The sequence below is a fragment of the Sorex araneus genome, chromosome 9, assembly GCF_027595985.1.
Source record: "Sorex araneus isolate mSorAra2 chromosome 9, mSorAra2.pri, whole genome shotgun sequence".
NCBI classification, from domain to species: domain Eukaryota; kingdom Metazoa; phylum Chordata; class Mammalia; order Eulipotyphla; family Soricidae; genus Sorex; species Sorex araneus.
This window is the reverse complement of record NC_073310.1, coordinates 38,031,722-38,051,938: the sequence shown is the minus strand read 5'-3', so window position 1 is coordinate 38,051,938 and position 20,217 is coordinate 38,031,722. Positions and strand designations below refer to the sequence as shown.

Sequence of the window (20,217 nt, the reverse complement as noted above, 5' to 3'; positions counted from 1 at the left end):
AGGGAGGGCCCCATTATTGGATTTATGTGAAAAATTTTTAGTAAAATTTGTTTTTGGCAATATCATAGCAGTTGATGTTGCTTAGTTGGGGCTCGGTGAGAATCATGAGTTTATTTATTCAGAGGACCTCATGTTATAATGGTTAGCCCTTCTCATAATCCAGTGTGAACTGGATTCCTATATCCTGCCTTGATCTCTTTTTAGCCAACGAAAAACATATCTGCAGCTGAAGGAATATTCTTACTGAGTTAGCCTCAGACAAATTTGGTCCAGACTTACTTCCAAAATCCCTTGCCTTTGGAAAATAGTTCTTCAGCTAAAGTTCATTTGACTGTCCTTTCAATTTAAGTTGGTTTCTGTTATTTAATGAAAGAGATCCTCAAGTATCTCCCTGATTATTCTAAGAGGACCCTTTGGTTATCATCCATTAGGGGACAAATTAAAATTAACTTGTTTTTTCTGTTAGATCAATGTTTCCTAAAGTGGGTAAGTAATACTGCTTCCTGCAGGTTGCTGGAGAGATTGGAGGGTTGAGGGGTTGGGGTGTGGTGGCTGTGGTAGCAGTTCCTAGTGACACCAAGGGGTACTTTTTGTTTGTTCACTTTAAGACACTAGATTTCCAGGCCACTCAGAGATTTATTTTTCTAAAAGGAGATGGTAGATCAAATAAGTTTGGGAAACTCAACATTAGGTTATCAGTAGTTTTTTGTTGTTGTTGTTGTTAATTTTAATTTTTTAAGGTGGAGTATACAGTGCATATTGTTCTTACTAGAAGGCAGAAAAGTAACATTAAAGGTTGTGTTTCACATAAAGAGATCCCTGTAGGGCTGGGGAGATAGTACAGCAAAGCTGGCAAAGCACTTTCCTCGCCTGTGACTGACCTGGGTTCTATCCTGGCACTGTATATATGGTCCTCAGAGCATTGACAAAGCACAGAGCCAGAAATTAGCCCTAAGCACATTTGGCCTAGTATCCCTCCTCCCCCCCAACCTCAAAGAAAAGAGTTTCCTCCATAATCAATCATTCTTCTTCCCTTTTTCGTTTTTCTTTTTTTCTCCTTTTCTCATTTCTCCTCTTTTTTGTCTCCCTGCTCATTCCTACTTTGTTTCATTCTTCTCCTGAGGTCAACAGTCAGATGATCTCCTGACCAAACACACTAAAATAATACATTCAGCTTACATCTTCTTTTCAGTTAATTATTATTAAATACCCCTAATTTCTCCTTGACTTCCTTTCCTAGTCATTCCTAATAATCTCCTGATACACTCTTCAATAGTCTTTATGTATGACTTAAAGTAGCACAGTTTGGAACATGTGCATTATCACATTATTTTTAAATATTTTAGGAAATCTAAGTTCTAATTATTTAGAAAGTTTTTATTGAGGGCTTATTGTATTCTCAACATTGTACCAGGTACTGAGGGGAAAAGAAGGAAATAAGGAAGGAAACCAACCTTTCTTTGAGCGTTTCTATGTGCCAGGCCCTTTCACATATGTTATCTCATTTAATCTTCACAACAACACTTTGAGGTGAGTATTATATTCTCCATTTTAAAGAGACTGAGTTTATGTGACTTGGTCCCTTACCTGGTAAACAGTATAGTCAGTACAGAATTTTGAGTTTTCTCTAGTGAAATATTAGCCACAAAATTTGTGTTTATTTTATTATTCAACACATATAATATGGTTACTGATTTGAACAATTTTTGATCTAGTATTAATAATCTGAAATAGGCTCTTGGAATTGGTATTTTGAGATGTTTTATGCTTCAGTTCTGATGAAAGTTTTACAATTAATATATCAAGAACTTAGGTTTTAAGAAAGATGTCTTAAGGCTTTATTGAAATTGAGGTTATTTGTAGAAATAGTAAGACTGCAAAAGATGAAGTACATACATTCTAGGAAACAGGAGTGTCATTCTTTTGAAAAATTGCTTCTGAGAAACTGACAATAGCTGAGTCTCTTATTGTTGATTTAAATGGGTATAAAATCCCCACTATAAATGAAAGCTCCAGATGGTATGTTATTTCTTTGTTCCTGTAGAGTGAAAAATATCAGAGGAAGAAATTGGATAAATGTTAGGAATAAATATGACACTTGAATATTTAAAAGAATGTCATAATCATACTAGACATTTGTTTTATCAGGGTCAGAGTTAGGCATTAGCTGGAGTTAGCATACCTGGACTTTTAGGGACTGTTTCTGTAATAACACTGCTGTTTGTCAAAATAGAAAAACCTGTTTACTGAGGTGGGGAAATAGCTCTAATGTCTGGGGTTACCCTGCTGACTTCCATCACTACCAGGCCAAGCATAGCTGGGTTAGGTATTTCCAGGTATAATCTTTGGGCCCTTGCACAGTTTGGTTGCAAGAAAAAAAATTGACTAATGGAAATAAATACAGTATCTTAAAGTCTCACTTAGAATGCTCTGGGTTTTTTTCTCTTTTTTTATAGCTACAAAAAAGGTTTTAAACTAGCTTTTATAAGAAAGGGGTATATTATCTATTCAGTTTTATTAGTAAGTCAGTGTATCTTTATCACAGTAAAACTTTGCTGAGTGTTTAATACCACTCAGTAATAGCTGTTGTTTTATCTTATTGATGCCAGCTTTTTTCTCATGTATACATCTATATATCAAGGGTAAAAATAATTATTTTTATATATTTATATTTATGTACTTTATAACTGATTAAAATTAAAATTACTGATCAGTTTTGCTTGTTACAAGTAGACACATTTGCTTCACATTTATTGTGTTCAAATTGTTAAACATGAATCTACATGGTAGAGTTTCTCTGTAGTTTGATTTAAAGGTTATGATTGAAAGGGAATATATGCCTTGTGCTTTATTACCATCTAATAATGAATGCATAAGAAATTGAATATTTAGGAAAGGAAGAGAAGTGGTATTTTGGTGGGGAGTGTTCCATCAGTGGTGAGGCAAATGCATGGGTTCTGTGCATGGGCGTCACACCTATCAGTGCTCAGGGGGACCATATGCTGCTGGGGATGCAACCTGGGCCCACTGCATGCAAAGGATGAGCTATATGCCCCTTTAAGCTGTATCTGTCACCCTGAGAATTTGGAATATTTAAAATCTGTGATAATATAAGAATTTAATTTAAAAACATAATTTTAATAAATTCCATTGTCATAAGAATAATATAAAATAATACCTTAAAACTCCAGTATACTCAAACTGAATCTAGAATAAGAAACTTCTGGAATCTTAAAGCATGTACTTGACAGAGCTGTGATTGAAACTTTGGTTGGTCTAACACTTGGTTTGAATGTTCTTAATCATATATAAGGTTCAGAGATGAAAGCTGTTTCAAGTTGTGTTTAGTCAGCACCCACAAAACTTCGTGTTATGCCAGATAATAAACATAGTAGATTAAAAGTAGATTCTTACTGTTTGTAAGAGGTGTATTTTATTAAACAGTGATTTTTATGTTTGTAGCAGAAGGACAAGCATAGAAGTGGTAAGTCTCTGGTTATTGGATAGAAACTAGGTATGTAATACTGGATTAGTCACTTAACTCTCCTTGTGTAATTTTTTGTCATCTGTGTTGTAAGAGATAAGAGAGAGTGAAAGATATCTGACATCCTTTAGCCAATGGTTGGAAGCTTGTCACAGTTGTGGGTGGGGGTAAAGGACATTTAGGATAGAGAAGGGAGCAGTATGACAATAATAGGGAGAAATGATCACTCTGGATAAGAACTGAGAGTTGTAAGTAGGTGAAGGGATGGATATATTGGATAGCCTTTCAGTATCTGTATTGCGAACTGTAATGCCAGAGAGAGGCAGATAGAAAGACTGAGACAGAATGAGAGAGAGAAGAAAAGTGGGTTAGGTGGGTGGCAGTAGAGAAACTGGGGACATTGGTGGTTGGAAATGTACACTGAATGGATGGGTGTTTTATAACTTATATGGCATTATATAACTTTTAATTGAAACCCAATCATAAGCAACTGTGTAACTATGTATCTCACTGTGATTCAATTAAAAAAAAATTCGTTGACCTATCTTCAGTCTATAATGTTTTAAAACAGTTTATTGAGAATTAGTATAACAGTAATGACTATCATAATATAGCTTATTGCTCCCCTGTATGTAAGACTTTACATATAAATGGTTAATTATGCTAACAGTATTTCAGTATGCTTAGCTTAAGTAACTGTTTTGTTCATTTAGGATTTTTGTTTTGGGAGACGGGGCAGTAGACTCCCAAACATAGCTCAGGAGGCCTTTGGATGCCCCTTGATGATTCTTAGCTATAAGACTTGTGACTCAGTGCAGGAGTCTGAGGATGCAATGTTGCTCAGTCCCCTTGGTGCTGTCAATTACCTAGTCCTCTGCATTGGTGATTGAGGACTACTGGGGCCACAGCCAGTGATGTGTGGAGACCTGTAGGGTTGCACTCAACAGTGCTCAGAGGATCTGTGTGCTGAGGATAGTGTTGATGTTGGTTGCGTGCAAGGAATGTGCCTTAACCCTTATGTAATCTCTCCTGCTAGTCCTAGTATTTTTGTTTTATTTGGTTCAAGCAGTTGGCTAGTAGTCATGCTTGTATCAAGCAATAGAACAGAAAGTAAACAAATAACTTTCAGGTTTTAAGTCTACTTTTTTTTTTCATACTTCCATTACACTAAAACGTGTCTGCCTTAAGGGTCTTCTCTAGAGAAGAGATTCACTAGTGTGGATTGTTCAGAGGTGTGTTATTTTTGCCTCTAGATTTATATATCAATATTGTGAATCAAATACTGTTTTTTACCTAATATAGATAGATGTGTTTCAGAGCTTTTTGATGCTTCTACGTAAGGAAACTAAAATTAATGCACTGGATTCACTCATATGTAAAGATTCAATTTTACTCATATATCAAAGGATTCATGCAAGAAGCACTAATTTTTATTTTATTTTATTTTCATTATTATTATTTTGGTTTTTGGGTCACACCTGATGATGCACCGGGGTTACTCCTGGCTCATGCACTCAGGAATTACTCCTGGCGGTGCTCCGGGACTATATGGGATGCTGGGGATCGAACCTGGGTTGGCCGAGTGCAAGGCAAATGCCCTACCTGCTGTGCTATTGCTCCAGCCCTGAAGCAGTAATTTTTAGAAGATATTTTGAATTATGGGGCTGGAGTTCAATTCCTCCGCCCCTCTCGGAGAGCCTGGGAATCTACCAAGAGTATCTCACCCAAACGGCAGAGCCTGGCAAGCTACCCGTGGTGTATTGGATATGCCAAAAACAGTAACAAGAAGTCTCACAATGGAGACGTGACTGGTGCCCCCTCAAGCAAATCAATGAGCATCGGGATGACAGTGATACAGTGATGGCTGTTTGGCAGGTGAGGGGGTTTGGACCACATGAATGGTGCTCACAGGTTGCTTACAGAGATATTCAAGGGATTGTGGTGGTACCAGAGTTGACCACATGCAAGCCCAATGCCTTACCCCCTATACTATTTCTCACTTCATTTTCTTCTGTTGACACAACTATTGATTTCTGTGTCCTGACTTACCATTTTCTACAAATGAGGGAAAACCCTTAGCCATGTGTTGTGGAACTAACAGCTCATGCTCTGTAATGTTCATTACCACAGCCACGTCCAGCAAATGCTGGGGGTGGGATGACCATGTTCTAGTGGGTTATAGCTATGCCAGGAATTGAACTTAGAACGTCACAAATGCCCAGGAGGTATTTCCTTGGTCCTTATTTGCATTTTTTCCTAAGGCTTGGGGCCATACCCAGCAGTGCTCAGGGACTATTTATGCCTCTGTGCTCCAGTGTACTGTATCTAATGCCTGAGATTCAAGCTAATGGTAGCCATATGCAAACCATTGCCTGAACTCATATACTGTCTGTCTGGTGCTATTTTTTTGCATTTTTAATAAACTGACTTGAAAGACACATGTTTTGTGGATCTCTCAGCAGTCGTGCTAATTCACCATCTTTCTCTCTTTCCTGTATGTTTATGTCAAGTTAAAGGGACTTAATATATTGTCAGTACAGTTAAATGATACTTAGGACCACAGTGGGAGGAAAGGAGGCACCTTTAAACTTTCAAACTGAGGAAAGATATCAAGACATTATTTTGGGTTACAAATAATTCATAATCAAGCAGATGCAAATGATAAAAGTGAAACAGGAAAAAAGAAAAACTCACAGTGCCTGTTTGAAAGTTTTATAGAGGAAAGTACATTGCCCCTTTATTACAATCATGTTTCTGCACTATAATACGGTCTTTCATTGCAAGTTCAGCTTTTGTGATTCATTTGTTTTGTGCTCTGCTTCCTGTTACTAATTGTCAGCACAATAGTCTTCCAACTATTGAAGTCTGTGTCCTTTTGGACCAATTTGTCATTGTTTTTCTCCCTCACCCCCCAACCCATGCACTCAGAATCTATTACTATGGGTACATTTTTAGACATTTTTTATGTTTTAAAATGGCACTGCTTTTCAAACATGCCAGAATAGTTCATGATAATTGAATCATCCAACCAGCAACAGCTATTGCTTCCAAAGCACATTATAAAGTGTACATTTCTATAGGATGTTTTATAAATTAATTTACAGCTAATAGGCAATACTTTATTTCTTATGTATCATTTCCTTTGAATTTTTGGTCGTTCTGTAGAAACATAATGTTTGTTAAAATATTTTCTTAAACTGCTATTTACAGATCCACAAAAGATAGGAAATTTCTGTGACTTCAGAAAGTCATATTTCTATTAAAGTAGAAATGACAACTAACAACTCTTTTTTTTAAGAACACATAATTTCATATAACAAACTAAAAGAAAAATAAATCATAAATTACGTAAATTGGATTTCACCTACCTCTGTTTATTCTCCTGTGCAATTTTATTTCAAGTCTCCTAAAATATGTCCTTTAAAAATACATCAGTAACATTGAAACCAGATTCTGGACATAAATTAAAGTACATTTAACCAGTGGTTATTGGTTTAACCAAAAGAACCAAATAACCATTTAGCCAAAATAAAGTACATTTAACTTAGAAGTTAAATGTCCTAAAGTTCTCTTTAGTATTTAGCATTGTCAGCAGACAATTGGAAATTTTCAAACATAAAAATATATAAACTTTAGAAGGTAAAAATTGCACTTTAAACTAAGAAGGTATTCCCATTTCAAATTAAAAATTTTAAGTCCTTAGTATTGAAAATACCAAAGTGGATTTTTCTGTGCTGGTGGGTTCTTGAGATTTGTATGAAAGATTTGCATTCAAAACTTGAAAGTGCTGAAAGGTGGTGAAGTATGAAATCCTATTGGCAACAGTACAGTAAACCACATGAAAAAACTTAACATATTTATAAGTGTCCTTTGTAGAGGGAGACTGGTGGGTGAAATGCAAAGTAGGGGAAAGGGGAGAAAATGGTGTAGGGAAGTGGCCACAGGTGAAGGGATTAGTGTTGAAATAATGTAGGCCTGAAATCCAATGATGAATAACTTTGTAATTTCACAGTGACTAATTTTAAAAAAACTTAAAAGATTAGTAAATTAGAGTTTATTATGCAGTTTATTATGTAGTTCATATAGATGGGTCCAGGGTCTTAGCCAATGTCCAAGCCTCTCCTTTTATTCTGCCCGTTTCAGTGTACGAGACTTCCTAAGTCCTGTCCCTTGCCATCTTTGCCTCCAATGTATGCTGGCCTGGTTTTGTCCCTATGCCACAGTGTACACTTTCCTGGTCCGAACTCTTGTTGCTTGCCTCGCTTGGATTGCACCCCAGCAGTTCCCTAACTTATAAGCTTTCCTTAGTCATGCTTACATTGGTGATATCCCTGTGCTCTGTGCCTATTGCTAGGCCTCTCTCAGACTGTACCCGAGAAGTTTTTGTTGTCCGGCTTTCCTAGTTTTTCACCATGGACATGGAATGAATCTCTGTGCTTAGTGCGAGACTCTCTGCTTAGCACCTTGTCACTGCCTGGGTGTTTGAGTGCTGCCTGATCCTGCTGCCTGTCCCGGCCTATGAGACTTGCCTGTATTTTGCCATCTGTCCAGGCCTATGAGTCTTTCCTATATACTAAGCCATCTGTCGGGGTGCAAAAGCCCTACCTGAACTTGCAGTCCATCTGGGCGTATGCAAAGAGAGAAAACTCTAACGACTTTTTATTCTACTATTTCTGGAGTGAATTTAAGGCATACTTGGGAGTACTCTGGGCTTACTTCTGGCTCAGTGCTCAGGTATCATTCCTGGCAATGATCAGGGAACCATTCGGGTTGTTGAGGATTGAACCAGTGTCAGCTGCATGTAAGGGAAATGCCTTAACCCCTGTAGTATCTCTTACAGCCCTATGACATTTTATTCTTACAGGTAATTTTATTATGACCAAGGAATCAGCAGATTGGTTTAAATTGACTAAGTTGTGCAGGTAAAAAATATCTGGCTTCAAAGAACACTAGTTGTTAATATTAGTGTCTAATGTGAATTAATGAACGTTTGCCAATGAGTATTTTAAATGTGGTCTCAACTAATATTTTTGAGATAAACATTTCATATGTTTATTCGATATGCCAAAAACAGTAAAAAGAAGTTTCACAGTGGAGATGTTACTGGTGCCTGCTCAAGCAAATAGATGAACAATGGGATTACAGTGCTACAGTGCTACAGTGTTACCAATTATTAAATCTTGCAATGGTATTATTTCTTGATAACTATAGTCTAGAACTTTGCCAGTCTTGTAATCTTATCAAATTTCCTTCCCTTGATATATTGATTGAGTGTAATCTCATCATAGATAACACTTATTTTCAGTATCTGATTACTTTATAAGCTATAAATTTTCAATGGGTGAAAGCTATTTCAGAATAGTTACGTGTTTATATCAATTTAACTGCAGAAAACTAGAAAGTGAAACATATGAAGCTTGTTATAAAAAAATAAAATCTTCCCTTTTATTGAGCAGGTAGGATTCCTAAAAGAGTACATCACATACTAACAATCAACAATTTGTTGTTTTTGTATTTTGTGAAATGCTTTAATTAGAAATAAGCCTGCAGTTTGGGAGAGTTCTTTGTTAATCTCTTTTTCTTTTTAATTTTTTCTAGGAGGGTGTGGGGGCAGGAATTTGGAGCCATACCCAGTAGTACTCCTGGTTCTGTGCTTAGGGATTACTCCTGACAGTGCTCAGGGGACCATATGAGATTCCACACATCGAACCTGGGTTGGCCATGTGTAAGCCAGTGCCCTATTACTGTGTACTACTTCTTCAGTTCCTATCATTGTTGTTCTTGTTTGTAGTGCCAGGGACTGAAACCAGGGGCTCACACATGCAAGAGAGGTGCTTTGTCACTGAGCCACATTCCTGGCTCATTATTATTATCATTATTATTATTATTATTTTATTTTATTTTTGTATCATACTCAGGGGTTACTCCTGGCTCTGCACTCAGGAATTACTCCTAACAGTGCCTGGGGAGAGCATATGGGATGCTGGGAACTGAACCCGGGTTGTCCGCGTGCAAGGCAAATGCCCTGCCCACTGTACTACCCTCATTATTATTTAACTTTTTAAGGAAAAAACTCTTTAAGGAAAAGATAGAGAAAGATGATAAAGTTTTTTATTAATGGTGATAAAGATAACTTTTCAAGACCCTGGGATCTGTTGCATGTTAAATATAAATGGTTTTTCCTGTATCACCTGTAGTACATTTTCTTCAACCAAATGTTTCTCTTTCAAACGTCTTTATATGCTTTCTTCTATTCCTGATACTGTTTTTTTATTTATTTATTTACTTATTTATTTACTTATTTATTTTGCTTTTTTTGGGGGGTCACACCCAGCGGTGCACAAGGGTTACTCCTGCCTCTGCACTCAGGAATTACTCCTGGCGGTGCTTGAGGGACCATATGGGATGCTGGGAATCAAACCCTGCTCGGCCGTGTGCAAGGCAAATGCCCTACCTGCTATGCTATCATTCCAGCACCAACACACTGGTTTTTAAATTAATTTTTTTCTTTATTTTGTTGATTGATTTTTTTTTGGCAATAGTTGGCAATAATTGACCAGTAATATAGATCTAGAAAACTTGAGGCTTAGTGTTACAAATAAATAATACCATTTCTTTATTTCTTTATAGTTTTACAACATTAATGAATTGATGACTTTGAATAAGTGAAATGTAAATCAGAGCTGCTGTTTTCTTTTATTTTTGTCTCTTTTCTTTTCTCTTGGTGCGGGACACATGCAGTTATACTCAGGGCTTACTTCTGGCTCTGTGCTCAGCAGTCTCTCTTGGTGGGCTGGGAGGACCATCCAAGGTGCTGTGAATCAAATCTGGGTTGGCTGCATGCGAAGAAAGCACCTTATTCACTGGGCTGTACTATCACTTCAGCCCAGTGCTGGTGGATGTATTAATGCTGAATTATTGTATGCCTAAAACTCAACTATCACTAGTTTTTGAATCATGGCTCTTTAATAAAAAATATATATGTGTTAAAAAAAAGGGTTTCCATTTTCTTATTTATAAATGATAATACTGAAAATACCTTAGAATTGTATTAGGAAGATTAAGGGAGAATAATCAAGTAAAACTTGCTTGTAATTTTGTTGCTGTTGTTGATTGAATGTAATGCATTTTATTCCATTGCCTGTTGTCCATCTGTGTGTCTTCTTTGGATTAGTTTAGCCCTTCTCAGTTTTTTTTGATGGGATCATTTTGCTGTTGTTGAGTTGCTTTTTCTTTAATGATTTATATATCTTGTATGTTAAGTAGCTCTTTATCAGATGAGACCGCTCAAGAAATTCAACGCTCAACGGGATGATGATGATGATGATGATGATGATGATGATGATGATGATGATGATGATGATGACGATGATGATGATGATTTATCAGTTGTACATTATTTAATCTTTTTCTGCTTAATTAAGTAGGAGTTCTTCATATTTTGTTGATAGTTTCATTTCAATGCAGAAACCTTCTTCGTATCATATAATTCCTTCTGATTATTTTTGTTTTTGTTTTCCTTGCCAAAGGAGTCAAATCTCTGATGATATCTAGCTGCCATAGATTGTCTTGCCTGTATTTTATCAATGTGTTTATAGATTTTTGTGTAACATCTAAATCTTCATTCTAGTTTGAGTTAACATTCATATACAGAGCTAGTGGTCCAATTAGATTCTTTTATATGTGGGTAACTTTATTTCTCACCACGATTTGTTAAGTGATATTCCTTCTTTCAATTTATGTTCTTTTTATCTTTTTTTCATAAATTAAGTATCTGTATATCTGTATTTATTTCTGTAGCTTGTTTTATTTTACTGAACTTTTTGTGTGTTATTTTTGTAATAGAGGAACTGAGTACTGTAGCTGTATTTATTTTTTGTTTTTGCTTTTATTTTGGGAACACACATAGTGATGCTCAAGGGTTACTCCTGGCTCTGCACTCAGAAATTACTCCTGTAATGCTTGAGGGACCATATGGGATACTGGGGATCTAAACAGGGTCTACTGCATATAAGACAAGCTCCCTACCTGCTATTTTGTCTGTCTAGCCCTAGAGTAGTATAATTTTATACTATAAACTGAGTGAACATGATACCTCCCATCTTATTTTTTCTTGAGAATGCTCTTGGGTCTTCAAAAGTGAGGGGATTGTTTTTGCATATGAATTTTAGTAATACTTGATCTATGCACATGAAGTATTAAATTATGATATTCAGTCTATGAATAGCTTTGTGGTAAGGATGTTTATTTAAAAAATGTTAATTCCTCCATTAGCATAGAATATTTTTCATTTCTTTGTATCCTGCTATATTTCTTTTAATAGTAATAGTTTTAAATATGAGGATTATTTCCATGTCCGTTTCTGATGTAGTTGTAAATAGAATTTTAAAACTAAGGAATGCAGCAGATTTAAATTTTTTTAATTTTTTTATTTTATAAAGTAATTCATAATATTTAATTACATTTAATATTCAAATACCAATCCCACCACCAATATACTTTTCCCACCACCATTTTTCAGTGTTTCCATTTTGAACCCCAACCCCTTCCCCAAAGCAGAACCAAAATAATTTATTTTTATATTGTTTGTTATGAAAAAAACACTGAAAATGTTACAAAAAAGTTTTTTTCTTATAGGAAAGAGTTTGAAGATTGTTGTATTTCACCCAGGGGCCATTAAACCCTTCTATAAGAGATAACTAAATGTTGTTAAAGGTTGAGCTTGTATGCTTATGTCACTGCCACTGTCACTGTCATCCCATTGCTCATTGATTTGCTCAAGTGGGCACCAGTAACGTCTTCCTTGTGAGACTTGTTACTGTTTTTGGCATACTGAATATGTCATGGGGAGCTTGCCAGGTTCTGCCATGTGGGGAGTTATTCTCAGTAGCTTGCCCAGCTCTCTGAGAAGGATGGAGGAATCCAACCCAGGCCAAACGTATGCAAGGCAAATGCCCTACTTGCTGTGCTATCATTCTAGCACTATATGTATATGTAATATGATTATCACGCCCGCACAGCAGAGCCTGGCAAGCTATCCGTGGCATATTGGATATGTCAAAAACAGTAACAATAAGTCTCACAATGAGAGACATTACTGGTGCCCACTCAAACAAATCGATGAGCAATGGGATGACAGTGACAATATATATGTATATATATAAAATCTACTCAACACTGCTATATTGGGGGCTCTTCCAGAGTCAGGGGAATGAGGCCCATTTTTGTTACTGTTTTTGGCATATGGAATATGCCACGGGTAGCTTGCCAGACTCTGCCATGCGGGTGGCATGTTGTAACAATCTGCATTCTGACAAACACGCCACACACCTTGTACATGGACGTACTGTTCATGTACAGAAAGTACTGGCCAGATCGACACAGTCGATGCAAAGGTTCTATTCCTGCACCTGCCTGCATCTCTGGGCAGCACCTGTTGGTTCACTCCTCGCTGGTTGGCACCTTTGCCACCCCTCGCCACGATGAGGCAGTGAACCATCTCAGAAACTCTCGAGCTCACTTCCAAACTTGGTTTGGCGAGAGCCTCAGACAATCACAAGCTAACATCCAAGCTCACAAAGCTGTGCAGAGAAGCGACAGAGGAAGACCTCAAAGAGAGAAGAGCAGCAGTGTTGGCCAGTGTGGCAGAAGCTGGGAAAAATATTCGCAGCACTCGCCTGTCCTTCACTAACTATAAGACCAAGGTGACTGCCCTCTGACATCCTGATGGATCTACCACATCTTCCAGAAGGGCAATGAAAAAGGTTATCCACGACTTCTTCTTGGATCTTTTCGATAGCCACATTCATCTGCCCACATACCAAATTCCGAAGGATGGATATGTCATTCCCAGTGTTCTCCCTTCTGAAACCGGCATGCCATTTCGTCGGTAAAGAATTGTATAGTACCCGGTCCAGACAGGGTTAGACCCGAATACCTGAAGAGTCTGCCACCAGTACTCATCAATACACTGACTCGGCTCTTCACATGCTACCTATCTGAATGCAAGGTTCCATCCCAGTAGAAAACCAGCAGGACTGTTCTGTTGTACAAGAAGGGAGATATCCACAACATCGGCAGCTATCGCCTGATCTGCCTTTTGTCCGTTGTCTACAAGTTATTCACTTGGGTCTTCCTGAATAGGATTGGCAGAACACTACACAAAGGACTACCACGTGAGCAAGCCGAGTTCTGAAAGGGATTCAGCACGATCAACCATATTCACACAGTGACCAAGCTCATTGAGGTTTCCCAAGAGTTCAAGATGCCACTCTGTCTAATGTTCATTGATTTAAAGAAGGCCTTTGATTCTGTTGAGACTGAAAAAGTCATCGAAGCCCTAGCCAAACAGGGCATTTAAACTCAGTACATCAGGATCCTCCATGAGCTGTGTTACGGATTCACCACCAGGATCTCACCATTCTACAAGGAAGTGATCATCGACATTAAGAGAGGGGTTTGGCAGGGCGATACCATTTCACCGAAACTCTTCAATGCCAGCCTCGAGAACGTCATGCAATGACTGGAATGGGAAGGAATGGGAGTGAAGATAGACAGTAGGCAACTACACCACCTCCGCTTCGCTGATGACATCATTCTAATAACATCAAACATTAGCCAAGCAGCACAAATGCTGGCTGACTTTGACTGTAAGTATTTGGAAGGCCAGACTGCAGCTGAATCTCACGAAGACAATGTTCATGAGAAACGAACTATTTCCTCATGTTCCATTTTCTCTCAACGAAACAAACATCCCCACATGCAGCAGTTATGTGTAGCTAGGTCGAGAACTCAACATGATGAAGGACCTGGCACCTGAGCTGCATAGGAAGAAGAGAGCAGCATGGAATGCCTTCGAGAGCATTGAAGAATTTGTTAAGAGACGATGAACCTCCGGCTTTGGGCACATCTTTTCTTTTTTTTTTTTTCAGAGTTGGAAAACAGAAACATTTATTGGAAAGTAGAAGAGAAAAGAAAAGGAGCTCCCTAAGTGGGAAGGGACTACATATAGGACTTAATTAACTATGGCTCATTTTGTGAGATTTTTATAGCATGAAACCTGTCTTTGTTTTTTTTGGGGGGAGGGGTATTTTTTTTTTATTTTATTGAATCACCGTGAGATAGCTACAAGCTTTCATGTTTGGGTTACAATCACACAATGATCAAACGACTCTGCGACTTGCAACTCTGGATCATGGCAAATGACGAGATTATCTAGCGCCAGCCAAAGATGTTTTATGGACATGACTGCTGAGTTGCCCAAAGCAGGGGGATATGGGCAGGGTATTCACTGTTCCATTCAACCCAAAGTTTTCAGTCAAAGCCCCACATACCTGGGTTTTCTGCAGCAGATTTGTATATGAATTTTTATAGACTATTTGCTGTAGTATAGGATTATTGTTTCAATAGCTCCTGGTATCTTGAGGGTCTTTTTTTATTAAAAATATAGATATGGTCATATCACTTGCAAATAGTGATAGTTCAACTTTGCCAATGTGTTTTTTCTTTTCTTTTATCTTGCTTAATTGACATGAATAGGACTTATAATACCATGTTGAATAATAGTAGTGTCTTGTGCTTTGGAGGAAATTTTTCAATTTTTTACTTTTGAGTATGATATTAACTAGTAGGTTTGATACAAGGAGAGTTTTGTATAAGGAAAGTTTGACCTCCATTCAAATTTCCCAGGTTCACACCTGTTCTTGAAGAAAGGTCTTTGGAGGAGACAAAAAATAATGCAAGGAAATTCTATTTAAGTAGGGCAGGGAGGGGCTGATAGGTCATACAGGGTTTTAGGTGCTAACTTTGCACATAGCCAATCCCGGTTCTATCACTAGCACCACATACTGTTCCACCAAAAACTTCTAGGATCGATCCCAGAGCACAGAGGCACAAGTAATAAGCCTTGAACACTGTCGGTGTGATCCAAAAACAATATAGAGATTCGGTAGGGAAAAAGAAATACAACCAAGAAAGAATGTGAGCTTTACCGGAGAGAAGAGAGACTCCTCAGTGATATTTTGGGACTGCACTATATGTGGGTTTAGGTGCCTTGTGTTGAAGTTCTATGTGCAGTTAAGAGTCATTGCTAGGGCACTGAGGAAGCAATGTAAAAGTTTTGGTGGTTTTCTTTCAAACATTTGTTGGGGGTGGGGGGTGCTTTCAGGTGGTGCTCAGGGGGCTTGGGAAGCATTGCTGGAAGTTCTTAAGTCACTATGCTGTTGATTCATTGCAGAATGCAGTGATGCTTGGACCTTGAGGAGCTTGGAAGCTATTCCTGACTCTGTGCTCTGGGGTTCTCCCAGCAATGCTCAGGGAACCAAGCACTGCCAGGGGTCAGGTTGTAGTTGTCACAGGCAATGCAAGTGCCTACATCCCTATACTAATTTTCATATTCTAAATATGGAATATCTTTCATATTCTAAATATGAAGTATCTTTCATATTCTTATTAGAGTGTTCCTGTGTGGTAGAATTAGGATTGACACTATTCAGTCTTATCATGCTTTTCTTTATTTCTGAAGAGTACTCTCCAAAGGGCTCTTGACTAATTCCTTTTAATCTGAAAACAGATTAACTCTTTTTCAGATTGTATTTTGGGTTCATGGTTTTTCAAAATTTATTGCCAATGGCCCCCTCTACCTGCCTGCCTGTCTGGCTATATTAACTGTCACTATGTTTTTTAATTTAATTAGTTCATTGCTTGTGTGTATTGGGGGGGGGGTGCTGTGGAACAGGTCTGTATCTCCCAAACACTGCACTGAAGGCTATGAGAGCGCCACAAGTGATACTTAGCCAACCAGGCCCAAGGATCAGTTCGAGGCCTTAGGATGTAATGCAGCTTTGATGCTGCCATGCTAGGAATTTCCCAGGTCACTCTGTCAATGCTGGAGGCCTCTAGGGCCATACCCAGCAACATTGGGTAGTCTCCAGGCCAGTATCCAACTATCTCAGAAGACCATGGATTCTGGGAATATGACCCAGATTTGGTGCATGCTATTCATGCAATAACTGTTGTACTCTCTTCTGGCCCCTTAATCACTTATTATTTAACTGAAAGATTTCTGTTTGGATTTTTCAAACGTGTTCTCTGTCTTTGTTAAAATTCTCTTTCATTGATTGGATTTAGCGATCTCTTCTCAGTTGCCTGTTTGGGATTTTTTTTTTCTTGGTCAGGGTATCTTTCTAACTTGGGCTATACTGGGTACCCCCCTGCTGTCCACTTCAGGCCCAATGTTAAGTTTACAGTGTAGAGTTTACAGTGATCATAGAAGGAAGTAAACACAGATTCTTCCTACTTGGCTAAACTGTTGGCCTCTCTTCCTATAAATTCTTAATGTTACAGGTAAATAGTTGATAATATGGTAAATGACTTAGTGGTAAATTATTTAAATGAGTAAATGCTTGAGAAAAAACTTGGAATTTAAATTTTATCTATTAGCCCAATTTGGTAAAATATTTAAGAAGAAAATACATTTCTAATACTTTTTGGAGTTAGATGAGCTTGTTATCAGAATTATGCTCTTTAATTTCTTTATAATTATGACCAAACTCAATCATGAACAACTTTATAACTGTGTATGTCATGGGGATTCAGTTTTTTAAAAACATTAGTTTGCTAAAATTTAAAATGAGCAGTTTTTGTGCTTTGTTAATGGTCCAGAGACCTTTCTTTGTTTTTTATTATTTTGGGAAAGAAATAGCCATAACAATGCTCATGGGCCCTTGGGGCCACTTCTGGTGAAACTTGTGCCTGTATGAGAACCTTAGTGCCCCGATTGTGCTGAGTGTCATGAGTAATCGTGGCTGGGCAGCTATGCAGTGCTGGGGATTGAACTCGCCATGTATGTCCTCCAGTCCTTTGGGCTATCTCCCTGGCCTCTGTGGTTGAAACCTTTTAAAGTCAGAAAAGTGTATTTGGGTTCAGAATTCCTGGATGAGAAACTCTATGTATCTTCTCCTTAAAATTGCTAGAAGTTTCAGAGTATATTCCAGGTAGGTCTGATTGTATTAATGACTCTTTGGTTATCTTTATATGTGTTTTTAATGACACATTAAAAATTGCTAGGATTGTTCACAGTACTTTCCAAAATTGACTGTTTTGCACAATTTCATATTTTCTCCTACTGAATAAGTCTACCTTTTCATTTTTCTCCAAGGGTATAAAAACTCCTTTAACATTCTCTATAATCTTTTCTACCACATTTTTCTAAAGAAAGAAAGTGTTCTCTGCTAGAGCATAGTTATAAAGTGAAGATTCTTACTCAGTTTTAGATATATTTTCAACATAATGTTATTAGGATATATATCTTAGTTAAATACTATGTTTATTGCACACACACAGAGTCTTTGGGTTGGGAAGCCTCCAAGCAGTTCTTAGGGGCACAGGAGTTACTTTTGGCAGTTCTCAGCCAGTCTGTAGCCCTAGTGATGTCTTGCCTCTTAACACCCAGCAGTGCTCAGGTGCCACAGAGGGTGATACCTTGCAATTGTGATGAACTCTGTTGTTTCAGGAGTGTTTCTTGAAGGCGTATTTTGAAATCTTGTGTGTGTGTGTGTATAATGCTAAATACAAAAATTATGAGGGGTCAGGGATATAGCTCAAGTGCTAGAGAACATGTCAAGCATATGTGAGACCCTAGGTTTGATCCCTGGTATTAAATGTGTACCTCTTTCCCATCACCTGGCCCAGATAGCCAGAATGTGGTACCCAGAGGAATAATATATCAAACCAGAAACATTGTTTTTAAATCTAAGAGAAGTGCCCCACATTCCCTCAAACATACAATATTATTAAGCACATGAAACTATCAAGCAATATATGATCAAATTTGAATATAAAAATATAAATATTAAATATTAAATGTAAATTTAGGAGTAGAAAGTAGGTATTAGAAAGAATAGGAAAACTTGTGAATGGCTAGAATCCTGATGGGGGTAAGGAATTATTTAGATGTAGGAAGCAGTATGCAGTAAGCTTTGAAACAAATAATCAGGGGATATCTTAGGGGACTGACATATCAGCAAAAAGTACTCATTTTTTTTTAATAAATAAATTTAGGAAAATATAGATTTGCTTATTACTTCAAAAGACCAAAGAATTTGAATTTGATCCTGCGTGGAATAGCAGAGTTTGAGAAGAAGAATAGCCTGTGGAATAATAGTATATATGTATATAAATAGAATACTATTCAACTGTGAAAAAAATAAAGTTTTGCATTCTGCTAAAATTTGGACTAACACTGCACTACAACTGTATAGTAGTGACTTTATGCTATGTACACTATGCTACTTCAATAATTTAAATATTAAAATGTGCAAGATGTTATTTGTAATAGTTAGAGATTGAGTAAGAGTAATCTGAATTAAGCTAGTAGTGATAGGAAGAAAGCTAGAGAAAGCAAAATCTCAAAGGAGGATCCAGATTTTGGTAAGTTTTTTGTTTAGGTGTCTGAAAAACAACAAACATAAAGGTACTGTTACTAGAAGTATATTACAGCAAACATAGAAATACTGTTATTATGAGGTAGTTATGTGGGTTAAAAGAGTGATTACAGTGGATGTATTTCTTGAGTCACTAAGAAAATCACACATGCACAGGGCTGGAGTGAAATAGGGCTCTTTGCATGCAGCTAACGGGTTCAGTCCCCAGCACCACATATGGTTTCCTTGTCTTCCAGGAGTGATCCCTGAGTACAGAGCCAGGAGTAAGCCCTGAGCACAGCCAGGTGTGGCCCCCCAAAAAAAACAAACATCACAAAGGCATAAAATTAATAGATTATGTTGAGATAGAGATTTTCATTTTGGAAGACCAAAAATAAATAAATACATCACTGTATCACTGTCGTCCTGTTGCTCTTCGATTTGCTCGAGCAGGTGCCAGTAATGTTTCATTAGTTCCTGTCACATTCAGGCTCAGGGGAATGAGGCCCATTATTGTTACTGTTTTTGGCATATCGAATACACCACGAGTAGCTTGCCAGCCTCTGCCGTGCGAGATTCTGCCAAGGAAATACATACATAAATAAAAAATTAAAAAATTAAACCCCTCAAAAAAGAAACAACAAAAAGAATGAGGTAATATTAGGACTCAAAAGAGAACTCTTAAGTTTCCCATAGGGAAATGGAGCTTGATTTCTGGTACTAGAAGCACGTGTTTGAGAATCAACAAATTTCAGGCAACATTAGAGGCAAATTCCTAAGAGAGCTGATCTAGAATTACATCCAAAGTCCTTCCCAGGACTCAGGGATTGCTCTTAGTGTTCCTTTGGAAACCATGTTGTATCATAAAACATCCTTTGAGTTTCCTTTCAACCTCCCCACTTTGAAAAAAAATTATTGAAATATTGTTGATTTACAGTTACATGCATATGTTTCAGATGTGTAGCATTATAGTTTGCTATCTATATATGGCATGGTATTATCCCCAGCAAAATTCTAGTCTTTGTAACCATCACCATATAATTGATCTACTTTACCTACAATGTCTTATTCTAACTTTCTTACCTTATGATCAAGATAGAGCTAGTTTTCATCCATCACCAAACAGCCAATTTTCTTCCCCTATTTCCTATCAGGCATCCCCCTTTTCCTTCCTTTCTCCCTGGTAACCAGCATTCTATTGTCAGATTGTAAGGTTTTATTTTGTTTTGTTTGAGTCTTTGCCTTGTTTCCTTTTCATTTACTTATTAAGACGTGCTGTGTGTTAGAGTGTTAGGTAATCAAATAAAATGA

At 37.4% G+C, this 20,217-nt stretch overlaps 1 protein-coding gene across 4 annotated transcripts in view; it reads left to right on the top strand.

Annotated features, from left to right (window-relative positions):
• AKT3 (AKT serine/threonine kinase 3) overlaps nucleotides 1-20,217 on the top strand; it is a 346,959-nt gene that overhangs the window by 164,069 nt on the left and 162,673 nt on the right. Inside the window, exon 2 of one of the 4 annotated variants that reach the window (XM_055147430.1) lies at nucleotides 1,415-1,530. The exons of the other annotated variants lie outside the window; for them this stretch is intronic. The gene's annotated coding sequence lies outside the window, so the exon portion shown is untranslated. The remainder of the gene's footprint in view (nucleotides 1-1,414; nucleotides 1,531-20,217) is intronic. 4 annotated transcript variants of the gene reach the window in all.